This window comes from Hyla sarda, chromosome 1 (assembly GCF_029499605.1).
Source record: "Hyla sarda isolate aHylSar1 chromosome 1, aHylSar1.hap1, whole genome shotgun sequence".
NCBI classification, from domain to species: Eukaryota; Metazoa; Chordata; class Amphibia; order Anura; family Hylidae; genus Hyla; species Hyla sarda.
In genome coordinates, this window is record NC_079189.1 from 175425997 (window position 1) to 175441216 (window position 15220).

General features: G+C 41.4%; 1 protein-coding gene across 3 annotated transcripts in view; it reads right to left on the minus strand.

Annotated features, from left to right (window-relative positions):
- LEF1 (lymphoid enhancer binding factor 1) overlaps nt 1-15220 on the minus strand; it is a 102456-nt gene that overhangs the window by 966 nt on the left and 86270 nt on the right. The window lies entirely within an intron of this gene.

Here is a 15220-nt window from a genome sequence, read left to right on the forward strand (position 1 = left end):
AGAATAGAAGGTAAGTAAAGGTAAGTGCATAATATTTCATAATAATGAAATGTAATTTGTAATTTCTATACATCTTCATGATGTCAATTTGTCTCATACAAGTCTGTTACCACCTTTTTATTTTGAGTGTTTTACTATAAAATGGCAAAAATGGAATTATCAACACATGGTTTTTTACAGTATACATTTATGCAACCTACTGGAAGATAGGCCAACATTCTAGTCAAGGGATGATGCAAGATAAAGACAAACTACTACTATTAAAAATGGCGTACAGACACACGAGGGAGCTCTTACTGCATGTATGTCTATGTGTCTACCTGACAGTCAAAATATGAATCAAACTGGCATAACGGTGTATGAATTATGCACAGATTGTACAGTCTTAAAGCAATTCCTTTAGAAAATCTATCTATTTTATATCTACATGATTAATATACACTGCTGAAAAAAAAAATAAAGGGAACACTAAGATAACACATCCTAGACCTGAATGAATGAACTAATCGTATGAAATACTTTCGAATTTACATAGTTGAAAGTGCTGACAACAAAATCACACAAAAATTATCAATGGAAATCAAATTTATCAACCCATAAAGGTCTGGATATGGAGTCACACTCAAAATCATGTAATGTCCTTAAAACAAGTCAAAATGAGGCTCAGTAGTGTGTGTGGCCTCCACGTGCCCATATGACCTCCCTACAATGCCTGGGCATGCTCCTGATGAGGTGGCGGGTGGTCTCCTGAGGGATGTCCTCCCAGACCTGGACTAAAGCATCCGCCAACTCCTGCACAGTCTGTGGTGCAACGTGGTGTTGGTGGATGGAGCGAGACATGATGTCCCAGATGTGCTCAATTGGATTCAGGTCTGGGGAACAGGCGGGCCAGCCCATAGCATATATGCCTTTCTTTTGCAGGAACTGCTGACACACTCCAGCCACATGAGGTCTAGCATTGTCTTGCATTAGGAGGAACCCAGGGCCAAACGCACCAGCATATGGTCTCACAAGGGGTCTGAGGATCTCATCTTGGTACCTAATGGCAGTCAGGCTACCTCTGGCAAGCACATGGAGGGCTATGCGGCCCCCCCAAAGAAATGCCACCCCACACCATTACTGACCCACCGCCAAACAGGTCATGCTGGAGGATGTTGTAAGCAGCAGAACGTTCTCCATGGCGTCTCCAGACTCTGTCATGTCTGTCACATGTGCTCAGTGTGAACCTGCTTTCATCTATGAAGAGCACAGGGCACCAGTGGCGAATTTGCCAAGCTTGGTGTTCTCTGGCAAATGCCAAACGTCCTGCACAGTGTTGGGCTGTAAGCACAACCCTCACCTGTGGATGTCAGGCCTTCATACCACCCTCATGGAGTCTGTTTCTGACCGTTTTAGTGGACACATGAACATTTGTGGCCTGCTGGAGGTCATTTTTCAGGGCTCTGGCAGTGCTCCAGTGGTCCTGCTGCTGGGTTGTTGCCCTCCTACGGCCTCCTCCACATCTCCTGATGCACTGGCCTATCTCCTGGTAGTGCCTCCATGCTCTGGACACTATGCTGACAGACACGGCAAACCTTCTTGCCACAGCTCGCATTGATGTGCCATCCTGGATGAGCTGCACTACCTGAGCCACTTGCGTGGGTTGTAGAATCCATCTCATGATACTACTAGAGTGAAAGCACCGCCAGCATTCAAAAGTGACCAAAACATCAGCTATGAAGCATAGGAACTGAGAAGTGGTCTGTGGTCACCACCTGCAGAAGCACTCCTTTATGGTGGGTGTCTTGCTAATTGCTGTTGTCTGTTCCATTTGCACAACAGCATGTGAAACAGCATGTTTTGTGACGTTTCAGTCACGAAAGCCTATCTATCTATCTATCTTATATATCTATCATTATCATCTATCTATCTTATAAATCTATCATTATCTATCTATCTTATAAATCTATCATTATCCATCTATCTATCTTATATATAATTATCTATCGCTCTATCATTATCTATCTATCTTATATATAATTATCTATCTATCTATCTTATATATTTATCATTATCTATCTATCTATCTTATAAATCTATCATTATCTATCTATCTATCTATCTATCTATCTTATATATCTATCATTATCTATCTATCTATCTTATAAATCTATCATTATCTATCTATCTTATATATAATTATCTATCTATCTATCTTATATATCTATCATTATCTACCTATCTATCTTATAAATCTATCATTATCTATCTATCTATCTTATATATCTATCATTATCTATCTATCTATCTTATAAATCTATCATTATCTATCTATCTATCTTATATATCTATTATTATCTATCTATCTATCTTATAAATCTATCATTATCTATCTATCTTATATATCTATCATTATCTATCTATCTTATATATCTATCATTATCTATCTATCTTATAAATCTATCATTATCTATCTATCTTATAAATCTATCATTATCCATCTATCTATCTTATATATAATTATCTATCGCTCTATCATTATCTATCTATCTATCTTATATATAATTATCTATTGCTCTATCATTATCTATCTATCTATCTATCTATCTATCTTATATATAATTATCTATCGCTCTATCATTATCTATCTATATATCTATCTCAAATCTATCTATTTATCATTATCTATCTATCTATATATTTATCATTAGCTGTCTATCATCTATCTAACTATCTATAATTATCTATCTATTTATCTCAAATCTATCTATCAAAATGGTGGCACAGCCCAATTTTCCTGCAGTTGAGGGCAGTCTTGACGGCTTTACTATAAGAAGAGTTAACTCTATCCAAGAGAACTTTGCAGAAGCACAAGAGCACCCCACAGATTTTATTTACTTTCAGCCTTTCATCCCAGACGTTCAAAGGGTTTGGTCCAGGTTGCTCTTCCTGGGAAGGTTTTCCTCTCAGCCTAACATTAAAACATTGGGCTTCCTGTTGAGGAATGTCCCGGAGGCGCCAGGGCCGTAGGTTCACAGCAGCCTGATACAAGAGCTGTGATTCAGAGCTGCAGCAGATTAGGAGCCAGGAATGTCTGCTACACCGAGAGAAATACAGCTCTGCTGTGTTTAGACCATTTCTCTGTATGCTGCCTTTGAAGTCAGGAGGTTATAATAACTATGGCAGATCTGCTCCAGACCGCTCCAATGAGAGAGGGGCCATGAAATCTCAAGGAATTAAAAGACCTAGTGATAGCATTGCTTTGGCCCTGGGAATTTAAGTGTAAAGAATGTACAATTCAAAGTACATGATGAGCATTATTGCCAGTCACAAATGTGGCCTGAATGGGAATAAATGTAAGATCAGGTTTGACGTTTGTGTCCTTAAACTGGCACTGTCATAAAAAAAAGTTTTTTCCATATGATACACCAGGTTAAATAAATAAGATTTGAAAAAAAGTCTTTTTAGGTGACTTTCATGGCCTTATAAATCTGGCCACTAGGGGTCTCCCTTCTGGTCCAGACCACATTCCATCTGCTCAAAAGCACAAACAGGCAGTGCTATTCACTGCCTATGGCTAGGCCGCACTCCCTGAGTTTGGTCTCCTGCCAGATCAGGAGGAGACCAAATTCTGTGCTTTTGAGCAGTCAGAATGCAGTCTGGACCAGAACGAAGATCTGATTGGTCAGATTTATAAGGCCATGAAAGGGACAAAAATAAAAAAAAATTACAGGGAGTAAATTACAAATCTTATATATTTTACCTGCTGTATCATATGCAGAAAATGATTTAATGACAGTGCCCATTTAAAGATTTGCAAGACAGGAATCATTTCTCTTTACTGTATGATTATTGTACATAGGGATGGTAAGGCTGGCACTGTGGAAGGGGGGCAGAGTGGATAATTGTCCAGTGCCCCCATCTTCACAGAAGCCTGTTTGTGTCACCTGCGCTCATTCTTTGCAACATCTGCTGCATCAATACTGCATCAGTCAGACTCAAGAGTATTCTCTACTCCTAGCATGCAACCTCCTCCTCTACCTCCAAGCATCAGCAAACAGGAGCCACGTGCTGTGCCAGAGGAGAACCTATTCCGTGCCCGGCCCACTCTCTTCTTCAGTCTGGATGACTATTTTTTTGGTAAAAATATGATTTTCTAGTAGGGGGCACTGACAGGATCACTATTACTATGTGGGGTACAAAAGGTGGCACTATTACTGCATGTTGCACGTTACAATATAGGGTTTTGTGTTTACTAAAGATAAGTCCTTAGTACAATGGCTTCAAATGGATAAATGGATAATGTGGTCATGTGATGGCATGTCGCAATGGTCACAAAGCCCACATTTTGGACAACCCCTCTAACTGTGCCCTTAATGTACTGCTCAATTTTTAAATGGCGACTCTAAACTGAAAAGCGCTTCACGACAATAATATATACATCATTTACACTTATAAAAAGGCTTATTACAACATTACAGGGGTTTTCTAGGATATTCCACAGAATAGGCCATCAATTGCTAGTCGGCTGGGTGCCGACACCTCAAATGATCAGTTGCCCATAGCAACCAATCAGATTGCTTCTTTCATTTCTAAAAAGGCCTCTGAAAAATGTAAGAAGTTATCTGATTGGTTGCTGAGGGCAACTGCTCCACTACTCTCTGCATCTCTTCTGATAAATCTCCCCCAAAGCTTTTACACAGTAATATAAAACTGTTTGTTGAATACAAATACAAAATAAAACATCAACAATCAGTCTATAATATTCAGATACTATGGCCCAGATTTATCAAACTGTGTGAGAGAAAGAAAAAGATTTATTTTTTCCACAGCAACCAATCACAGCTCAGCTAACAAGCTCTGGTAAAGTGAAAGTTGAGCTGTGATTGGCTGCTGTGGGAAAATCACTCCATAGGCCAAGATTTATCAAACTGTGTGAGAGAAAAAGTGGAGAGATTTCCCCACAGCAACCAATCACAGCTCAGCTTTCACTTTACCAGAGCTCGTTAGCTGAACTGTGATTGGTCGCTGTGGAAAAAATAAATCACCTTTTTCTCTCACACAGTTTGATAAATCTGGGCCTATGTGTGCGTTGTAAATCTGCGAGGTATTGCAAGAATTGTTTTGCCAATGAATCGGTACCGCTCTATGGTGATAGAAGCCTATCCTTGTGGATTCAGTAACCACCAGATTCATTTACCATATGAACAGGGACATTTTATTTAGGTGCTTGCTTTCACAATCTTTTGTAGTTTCCTGTTTTGAGGTTTTTCCCCCTTCTCACTTATTTGGATTAGCGGGATAACAGTGCCAGGGCCCTGGTGTCTTTTGGTTATTTAAATAATGCAATAAACTATTTGATTACTTCCAGCAGCGCATATAGGATTACACAGTACATCAGATTAGAGCTTCAACATGTTCCTAAGGCATCTACATAGGAAGTTCCATTAGGTGACTCCGTAACAAATTCTGTCAAAAAATTCAGGCAAAATAGTGCAGAATGGAGTTCTGCTTTTTGTCCAGTAAATGTCCTGAAACCATGATGGGAACCCAGACCTCAATAAAGTCAATGGGACTGGTAGGGCACCATTGGTTTCTGGCATGTAAGGGATCCAGCACCACCATTATTTACAGTTTTCTGTTCCATTCTTGGAACATTGCCTTGTGTTATTTACTTGTCTTTTCACTCACAAATTTGAATGTACATTTTTTGTACTATTAGAGAATGGAAACATTTAGTTCTAGCAGATAGGAACAGCTTCACGGGCTGAATTTTGACATAATGTAAACTGTTAACCTACGAATGACCAATAATTCTCCTGGTGTCTCATAGGTTTACAATTTACCGTATTTTTCGCCGTATAAGACACACTTTTTCTTCCCCAAAACTGGGGGGGGGGGGGGGGGTTGGTGCGTCTTATACGGCAAATACACATTAAAACCTGTCCTATTGCGGCGGTCCCTGCGGCCATCAACGGCCGGGACCCGCGGCTAATACAGGACATCACCGATCGCGGTGATGCCATGTATTAACCCTTCAGACGCGACGATCAAAGCTGACCTCCGCGTCTGAAGCGAAAGTGACACTAACCCGACCCGTTCGGGACCGCCGCGTTGAAATCCTCCTCGGTGTCTGCTCCGTGCCGGGATCCCCTGCATGGCTGGCGCTCTCCTTAGTCGTCATCACGTTGTCACGCACGCCGTCCCATCATCCAATAGGAGCGGCGTGTGTAGCGACATGATGGCAGCGACGGAGAGCGAGGATACCGGGCAGCAGAAACGTTCCGGAGTGACGGGGACACCCCGGGGACGCGGCGACAGCGATGGAGGGCGACATCCAGGGCAGCGGCCATGGGTCCAGAGCGGCGGGGACACGTATTACCTCTTATACCAGTGGTCTTCAACCTGCGGACCTCCAGATGTTGCAAAACTACAACTCCTGGCATGCCCGGACAGCCAACGGCTGTCCGGGCATGCTGGGAGTTGTAGTTTTGCAACATCTGGAGGTCCGCAGTTGAAGGTTCAGAATCTTTTTTTTCTAGATTTACATCCTTTAAAATTGGGTGCGTCTTATATGCCGGAGCGTCTTATATGGCGAAAAATACGGTATATTATGTCACAATTGAATCCTAGTGGAGACTGGCTGATGAATGTTGCCTGCACCTATTGTTATGACATCACACTGAAGTGGATGACTAATTCTCCTATACTGATGGTATCAGGTGTGTAACAATATAGGATGTAGATTGTTGGCCCCGATGCCACATAATGACAATGAGATTCTAAATAACCCGAATAATCTGGGAAACATTACAAATATGTTCTAGATGTATTTTGTAATCAACAGTTATAAATATATATATATATATATATATATATATGTATATAATAAAATGGGAAAGAAATCACCTATAGTCTTAAAAAAAATCTGTAAATTAGACAAGTTTAGTATCTGCGGATAAAAAGTTACAGCATACTTGAGAGGTGAAAGAAGCCAAGAGGTCAGGAGAAACTCAGGAATCTGTCCAGCCATGGGAATAGAGGATTATTAGTTGTCTAGGAGAGTGTCGCTTTCCATGGGATTAAATTTGCTGATCTCCTTGGTTTGGATCTTTGCATATATGAAGGGTGGAGTTGTAACCTCAGAATTTCAGAACATTTCATTAAGCCTGTATGACATCTGTTAAGCTTAATGAAGTTTACAGGGAAGTGTATGCTTGGCGACGTGGATAAAATCTTCATCGTGCATGCTGATATGTATAAGTGAATTTGTATCAGGGACCCAGGACATGGATAATAAGTGAGAACTAACTGGTGCAGAGGCAACCCTACAGGGGGAATGTGGTATTACATGGACCCATCCGGATGAATAGTTGTGGTTACTCCAGAGTAAGAGCCTCTTTAAGGGGTATTCCAGGAAAAAACTTTTTCTTATATATCAACTGGCTCCAGAAAGTTAAACAGATTTGTAAATTACTTCTATTAAAAAATGTTAATCCTTTCAGTACTTATGAGCTTCTGAAATTAAGGTTGTTCTTTTCTGTCTAAATCCTCTCTGATGACACCTATCTCGGGAAACGCCCAGTTTAGAAGCAAATCCCCATAGTAAACCTCTTTTAAACTGGGCGTTTCCCAAGACAGGTATCATCAGAGAGGATTTAGACAGAAAAGAACAACCTTAACTTCAGAAGCTCATAAGTACTGAAAGGATTAAGATTTTTTAATAGAAGTAATTTACAAATCTGTTTAACTTTCTGGAGCCAGTTGATATATATAAAAAAAGTTTTTTACTGGAATACCCCTTCAAGGGTTCGTTCACACTACGGAATCTCCGGTCGGGAGCGGAGATTCTGCCTGGCGGCGGCCACCGATGTTGCTTCAGTGCTAGGGCCGCGGGGCACTGAGCCGTCACCATTGACGGCTATGCAGTGCTCGCGGAATCTGCGCAAAGAATGAACATGTTCTTTCTTTGCGCAGAACAATTTCAGCGGCGGAATTGTGCGCCGCGGAAATTCCGCAGTGTGAACGGGTCTCGCGGAGACCCATTCACACTAATGTTAAGTTCACACCGCGGAATTCTGCTTGCGGAGTTCCGCTCGTGGAATTCAGCAAGAATTCCGTAGTGTGAACATGGCCTAATAGGGAATATGGAAGTCAGTTTCCCCATTTGGACACTGAAGAGCTGCACAGGCAAAGACTGTACTATGTATCCGTGCCATCATTCTGTTAGCAAAAAAGCAGATGCTAGAGAAGTACCCATGTTATAGAATGAGCACTTTTGCTCCATTTCTAGATGGAATAATAAGAATATGCATAAAAAAAAAACATTACAAGCAAAGTTATATTTATGTAGGAAGGTGAAGTTATTAAATAATGTTATACTGAACTTGTATTTGATGTATTGAGGCTGTGAAAAAGATAATAGCAGGTAGCTCCTTAACCGGTTTCCTTGACTTTAGTCAGGTGGTAAGCACACAGTACAGAACCAGGGAATATCCCGCAAAAAGACAAAACTCCACCGCAGACACACAGGGGGAGATTTATCAATGTTGTTTGTGAGAACCGTTTTTTATGTTGGTTTTTTTTTTGCGTTATTTTTGACTGCCGCGCACCTTATTTATCAAAAAGGCGCAAGGACTTGATAAATATTGCGTCTTTTTTTCATTACCTTAGAACGCACTGGAAGTCGCCAAAAGCAGTTTGTCTTGTGAAACAGTATACTCTAGGTGAGGGTTATTTAGCCAATTTTGACCTGAGGATAATGGTGGTGTTGCACAAGCCAAAAATCATACTGCTGATTTCCTATTTTAACAAGACACCCCAATCTAAAGTAACCAAACAGAGCAATTTTTCATTGTCAAAGGGTTAAATAATTTAACCACGCTGTGCTATTTACAGAACATAAAAAGAGTAATGCAAACTCGGAATGACTGAAAAAATGGAAAAAGGGTTTGTATTTCTAAAATGAAAAATGATACACAATTCTAACAGCTGCGGGCAGGTGGAGATATTAAAGAAAAACTGTTCAATAGCAAAAAGGCAGAATTGTACATTAGAAAGAGATGAGATTTGGTACATTAAATTGGTTAAATAATTTAAAGCACAACTGTCATGAAATGTTAGTGTAATAACCTGCACACAGCCTTAGTACTGTGCAGGTGTTGTGTACAGCAATTATTTTACCTCATATTTGCAGGCTTTCGTGACGCTAAAAAGTGCTTTTAATCAAAGCCACTGACGGTCGGATAGGCGTGGTGCGATGCGTGACGCGATGCCCCGCCACGCCACCACGCCCACCCACACGCTCACTTTGTATCTCAGTGCTGGGACCGCTGTGTGATTGAAACACAGCTCCCAGCGCATGTGCCCTTCAACTAATGTAAAGTGCGCGCTGCTGCGTGTCATCCCACGAGCGCTCGCTCCCGCCGCTGTTGTCCTCCTAAGTGCGCCTTCGCAGGGCTAGGTGCAGAGAGCGCGGGAGCAAGCGCTCGCTGGAGGAGCGAGCGCTTGCTGGATGACACGCAGTGGCGCGCTCGTTACATTAGTTGAAGGGCGCATGCGCTGGGACCTGTGTTTTCAATCACACAGTGGTCCCAGCACTGAGATACAAAGTGGGCGTGGCATCGCGTATCTCGCACCACACCTATCCGACCGTCAGTGGCTTTGATTAAAAGCACTTTTTAGCATCATGAAAGCCTGCAAATATGAGGTAAAATAATTGCTGTACACAACACCTGCACACAGTGTAAAGGCTGTGTGCAGGTTATTGCCCTAAAATTTCATGACAGTCTATGGGAGGGGGCGTGATACCTGTCACGCCCCCTCCCATAGACTTACATTGAGGGGGCGGGCGTGACGTCATACGGGGGCGGAGTCGTGATGTCACGATCTTCCGTTCCTGTGGTCGGGACCCAGACCCTCCAGCGCTTCCGGAGCAGAAACAGGTGGGTGCCGCATGCTATATAGCGGAGGTCCCCAGCAGCTGGTCCCCCGTGATCAGACATCTTATCCCCTATCCATTGGATAGGGGATAAGATGTCTAGGGGTGGAGTACCACTTTAAGTTAAAAACGACTCATATACTAAATATCTTCCACTGCCTAAGTCAAAATGGAATTCTGCTTCTCGCAGTCATTTATGTTAAAATGGCATATAAGCAAAAGGCGCAAAAAAATTGCCCAAATACAAAAAATTGCGCGTTTCTACAGCAAAAAAAAATAAAAAATGGGAACAGCTTGATAAATCTCCCCTACTGTCTAATAAGTAATAGTAGAATGACTACTGAACTGAAGATATAATGTATAAAGATATATATATATATATATACATATACATATATATATAGTGATCCCTCAACTTACAATGGCCTCAACATACAATAGTTTCAACATACAATGGTCTTTTTTGGACCATTGTAACTTGAAACCAGACTCAACATACAATGCTATGGAATCTGCGAAACGTGTCAATGGCTGGAAGAACCGACCAATCAGAATGGATATTTCACTGGTAAAACCTGTGTATTCCTGCATGCACTGACTGGTGTCTGGTAGCGCCCCCTACAGAACAGGGAGGTATTACATGTTCTGTACTCTTTACCTGTATTACTGAAGTGCATGCACTGACTGATGTCTGGTAGCGCCCCCTACAGTACAGGGAGGTATTACATGTTCTGTACTCTTTACCTGTATTACTGAAGTGCATGCACTGACTGATGTTTGGTAGCGCCCCCTACAGTACAGGGGGGTATTACATGTTCTGTACTTTTTACCTGTTCCAGGGTTAGCTGCTCCTTTGGACATCAGGTGAGGGCGGCTCCATTTTCCTTTTTTTTAGGACATTGTGTGTTCTGTACAGGACCCTGAAGAAGCTTTTGTCCACTACATAGACCAGTGTTTCCCAAAGAGAGTGCATCCAGCTGTTGCAAAACTACAACTCCCAGCATGCCCGGACAGCTCCCAGTAGATCTTTCTTACTTCTATATGTAAGGATTTGCTTTTTCTATATTAGTTATCTACTTATTTATCTTTAATCCTCACTTTTCTCCTATTTTTGGATGACATTTTGGGGTCTTCAGAACCAATTACCAGGTTTCCATAGAGTGATGGTCTCATCATACAATGGTTTCAACATACAATGGTCGTCCTGGAACCAATTAATATTGTAACTTGAGGGACCACTGTATATATATATATATATATATATATATATATATATATATATATACTGAAGATACAATATAGGAATTATTCCAAGAAGCTGGTCAATAGCTAAAAGCTGGGACATTCCAAGACATAAGCATTTCCAGAGAGAAGTTAGTAAGTCCTGCCCTACGCTAGTCCTGAAGACCGGGATATTTAAGGAGCAGGTCATTATGAAGAGTCTATAAACAGATGGGACTATTTTATAGGTACAAGGACACAATCTACTCCAGCAACCTGTAGCCCGTGAGCAGGTAGCAAAGAGCACAAGTCCCCCCGGTTAGTCTGCGAAACTCCGACATTAGTGTAGGCAGAAAAAACAGGTCAAATCAGGATTCTTTTCAAGAAACCACAGGCATGCGGCTCACAGAATAAGGACTGCCCACATCTGAGACTTCACTGGGGGGCTTTTCGCTGAAGTCTTGCCAAGCCAGGCATGCCGCTGCACAGCCCAATCCACAAGTAAAGTCGGCACAATCAAAGGCTGCAATTACAGCACCCTGGCTGTGGTTAGGCTTCAAAGAGAGTGCTGCAAGTCACATTTTACATATGTGAAGTCCTAGGATCAGCGCTGAATAAAAGCCACTGTGTGCTTATTATTTGTCCTTCATATTTAATGCCACTGCTGGGAGTTTACTGATAAAGGAGAAGAAACCATTCCCACAGCAGAATTGCTTTTCAAGAAGCTACAGAACTATTTCCCTCATTCCGACAAGCAGAGAATCATTGTGGAATCACATAGGAATATTACACCTTTTAACTCACTTAAAATAACTTTGTTTGTTTGATCGAGACCTGCTGGCAGCCAGTACACGAAACAGTAAAAAATGAATATTCCCAGATAATATTGATCATAAAGTACATTAATAACCTGTTAGTTTAATAAATGTTGCTGAGAAGCATTAGATCAAGGGGCATGTTGTGGATGTGCGACCATGTCTGCTTTTTTTCTCTAGATGAATTCACATTGGGAGGGGGGGGGGGGGGGATTTATCAAAACTAGAGATGAGCGAACTTACAGTAAATTAGATTCGTCACGAACTTCTCGGCTCGGCGGTTGCTGACTTATCCTGCGTAAATTAGTTCAGCTTTCCGGTGCTCCGGTGGGCTGGAAAAGGTGGATACATTCCCAGGAAAGAGTCTCCTAGGACTGTATCCACCTTTTCCAGCCCACGGTAGCACCTGAAAGCTGAACTAATTTATGCAGGAAAAGTCATCAACTGCCGAGCCGAGAAGTTCGTGACGAATCGAATTTACTGTAAGTTCGCTCATCTCTAATCAAAACCTGTGCAGAGGTAAACTTGTCCATAGCAACCAATCAGATTGCTTCTTTCATTTTTTAGAAAGGCCTGTGAAAAATGAAAGACGTGATCTGATTGGTTGCTATGGGCAACTGAACAACATTTCCTCTGCAGCAGTTTTGATAAATCTCCCCCATTGTGTTTTCTATCCCACTCTTTTTTGTTTTCACTTGGTCTGGTCTGTAATATTAAAGGGGTACTCCAATGGAAAACATTTTTTTTTTTAAATCAACTGGTGCCAGAAAGTTAAACAGATTTGTAAATTACTTCTATTTAAAAAGCTTAATCCTTCCAGTACTTGTCAGCTGCTGTAGGTCCTAGAGGAAGTTCTTTTCTTTTTGAATTTCTTTTCCGTCTGACCACAGTGCTCTCTGCTGACATCTCTGTCCATTTTAGAAACTGTCAGGAGTAGGAGCAAATTCCCATAGCAAACCTATCCTGCTCCGCACATTTCCTAAAATTGACAGAGGTGTCAGCAGAGAGCATTGTGGTCAGATAGAAAGGAAATTAATAAAGAAAAGAACTTCCTGTGGAGCATATAGCAGATGATAAGTACTGGAAGGATTAAGATTTTTAAATATAAATAATTTACAAATCTGTTTAACTTTCTGGCACCAGTTCATTTAAAAAATTTTTTTTCCAGGGGAGTACCCCTTTAAGGGCCTTCCTGGTATACCAAATTAAGTGTCAAGCACTTCTACAGCCCATTTCTAAAATGAATTACTATATACAAGTATTAATATACTTGCAAACATGGTTGAATGAAAGATTACAAAAAAAAAAAAAAAGTCTGTACTTTTTCTAAGAATCAGTGCAACTTTTATCCAAGGGCTGTGTCTGGTATTGCACCTGAGATATATTCAAGTGATATATACCGTATATATATATATATATATATATATATATATATATATATATATAATGGTGCAGATAAATCAACAAAACTGTAGATTGAAGCAAAGTTGTTAAAGAGGTACTCCAGTGAAAAACTATTTTCTTTAAATCAACTGGTGCAAGAACGTTAAATAGATTTGTAAATTACTTCTATTAAAACATCTTAATCCTTCCAGTACTTATCAGCTGCTGTATGCTCCACAGGAAGTTCTTTTCTTTTAAAATTATTTCTTTTCTGGTGATACCTCTGTCTGCCTCAGGAATTGTTAAGAGCAGGACAGGAGCAAATCACCATAGCAAACCTATCCTGCTCTTGACAGTTCCAGAAACAAACAGAGGTGTCAGCAGAGAGCACTGTGGTCAGACAGAAAAGAAACTCAAAAAGAAAAGAACTTCCTGTGAAACATAGCAGCTGATAAGTACTGGAAGGATTAAGATTTTTATTTAAAATATCTGTTTAACGTTCTGCCACCAGTTGATTTAAAAAAAAAAATGTTTTCACCAGAGTACCCCTTTAAAGCAACTGAAGAACCCTCTGTGAATGCTATGGGGCTCAAAGGTCAGTTTGTACATGTTTCTTTTCTCCATGAGATGCCATGAAGTTGTTTAGCATTCTTCTTCTATAAGGTTAGCAAACAAGGCATGGGACTATATACTGTAGTTTCCCCATTTATGTCATATATTTCGGTCAATATCCTAAAAACTTTTTTTTCCCACTACAAAGCAGCAAACATTGTAAAGATTACATGACACAACCTGAAAGCACAGAGTGCCGGCTGTTTCATGTCCAATAACCCAAGTAAGTGAGGTCTGGAGCTTTCAGGCCAAAACCTCAAGCCAATAGGAAGAGTTCTGGGTTCAGGGTGTCGGTGACGTGAACTACACCACAAATGATGGAAGGAGCCTCTTGGCAGGGATGTCACACACAAATATTGCAGTCAAGTGAAGAGAAAATCACGTCAGACACAAAAAGTATGCAGATTTCTGAAAGGTCAAGGGTTTGTGCAGATATAACAAATGAACAAAACAATCCAAACCCCACACCTGGACAAAATTCCAGATGGGGGTGCAAGACCCCATATAGAGTGCACCCTCCCTTTAAAACTTCACTTTTATTGAAATTGCTTTTAAAAGTTTACAAATGTCAAAATGATGAGGGGAAAATCGTGGTTTTAAAAGCCCAGCAGTGGTTGATGTACTCTAATGTATATCGTTTGACATCTAGCAGATTGTCTATATATGGCCCTCTATCTGCAGTACTACAGGGCCACTAGATAGGAACACTGCCGATATTAAAACATATAGAACGTGCCTCCCCAAGGGGGAGGCACGTTCTATTTGTTTTAATATCGGCAGTGTTCCTATCTAGTGGCCCTGTAGTACTGCAGATACAGGGCCATATACAGTAACCCCCCGACACGCGATGGCCCCTACATATGATCAAATCGACATGTCGATGTCAGCATCGACATACGATGCTTTTATATGTGGGGGCCATCGCATTAAGTGCTATCCGGCAGCGCAAAATGCTTAAGCTGCTGTCAGATAGCAGTTTAAGCATCCCGGACAGGTTCACTTACCTATCCCCGCTGCTCCGGGTCCACTTCGCGATCCTCCGGCGTTTTCTGCATCTTCTCAGGGGTCCGGGCCTCACTTTCCGGCGTTGTTATTACGTCGCTGCACACGCCGTCCTGGAGCCGCAACGTAATAACGTCACCAGAAAGCGAGGCCCGGACCCTGCAGAAGATGTGGAAAAAGCCGGAGGATCCCGAAGAAGACGCCGGAGCAGCGGGACAGCATCGGGAGCCCCTGGGACAGCATCGGGAGCGGTGAGGACGCGGTCCAG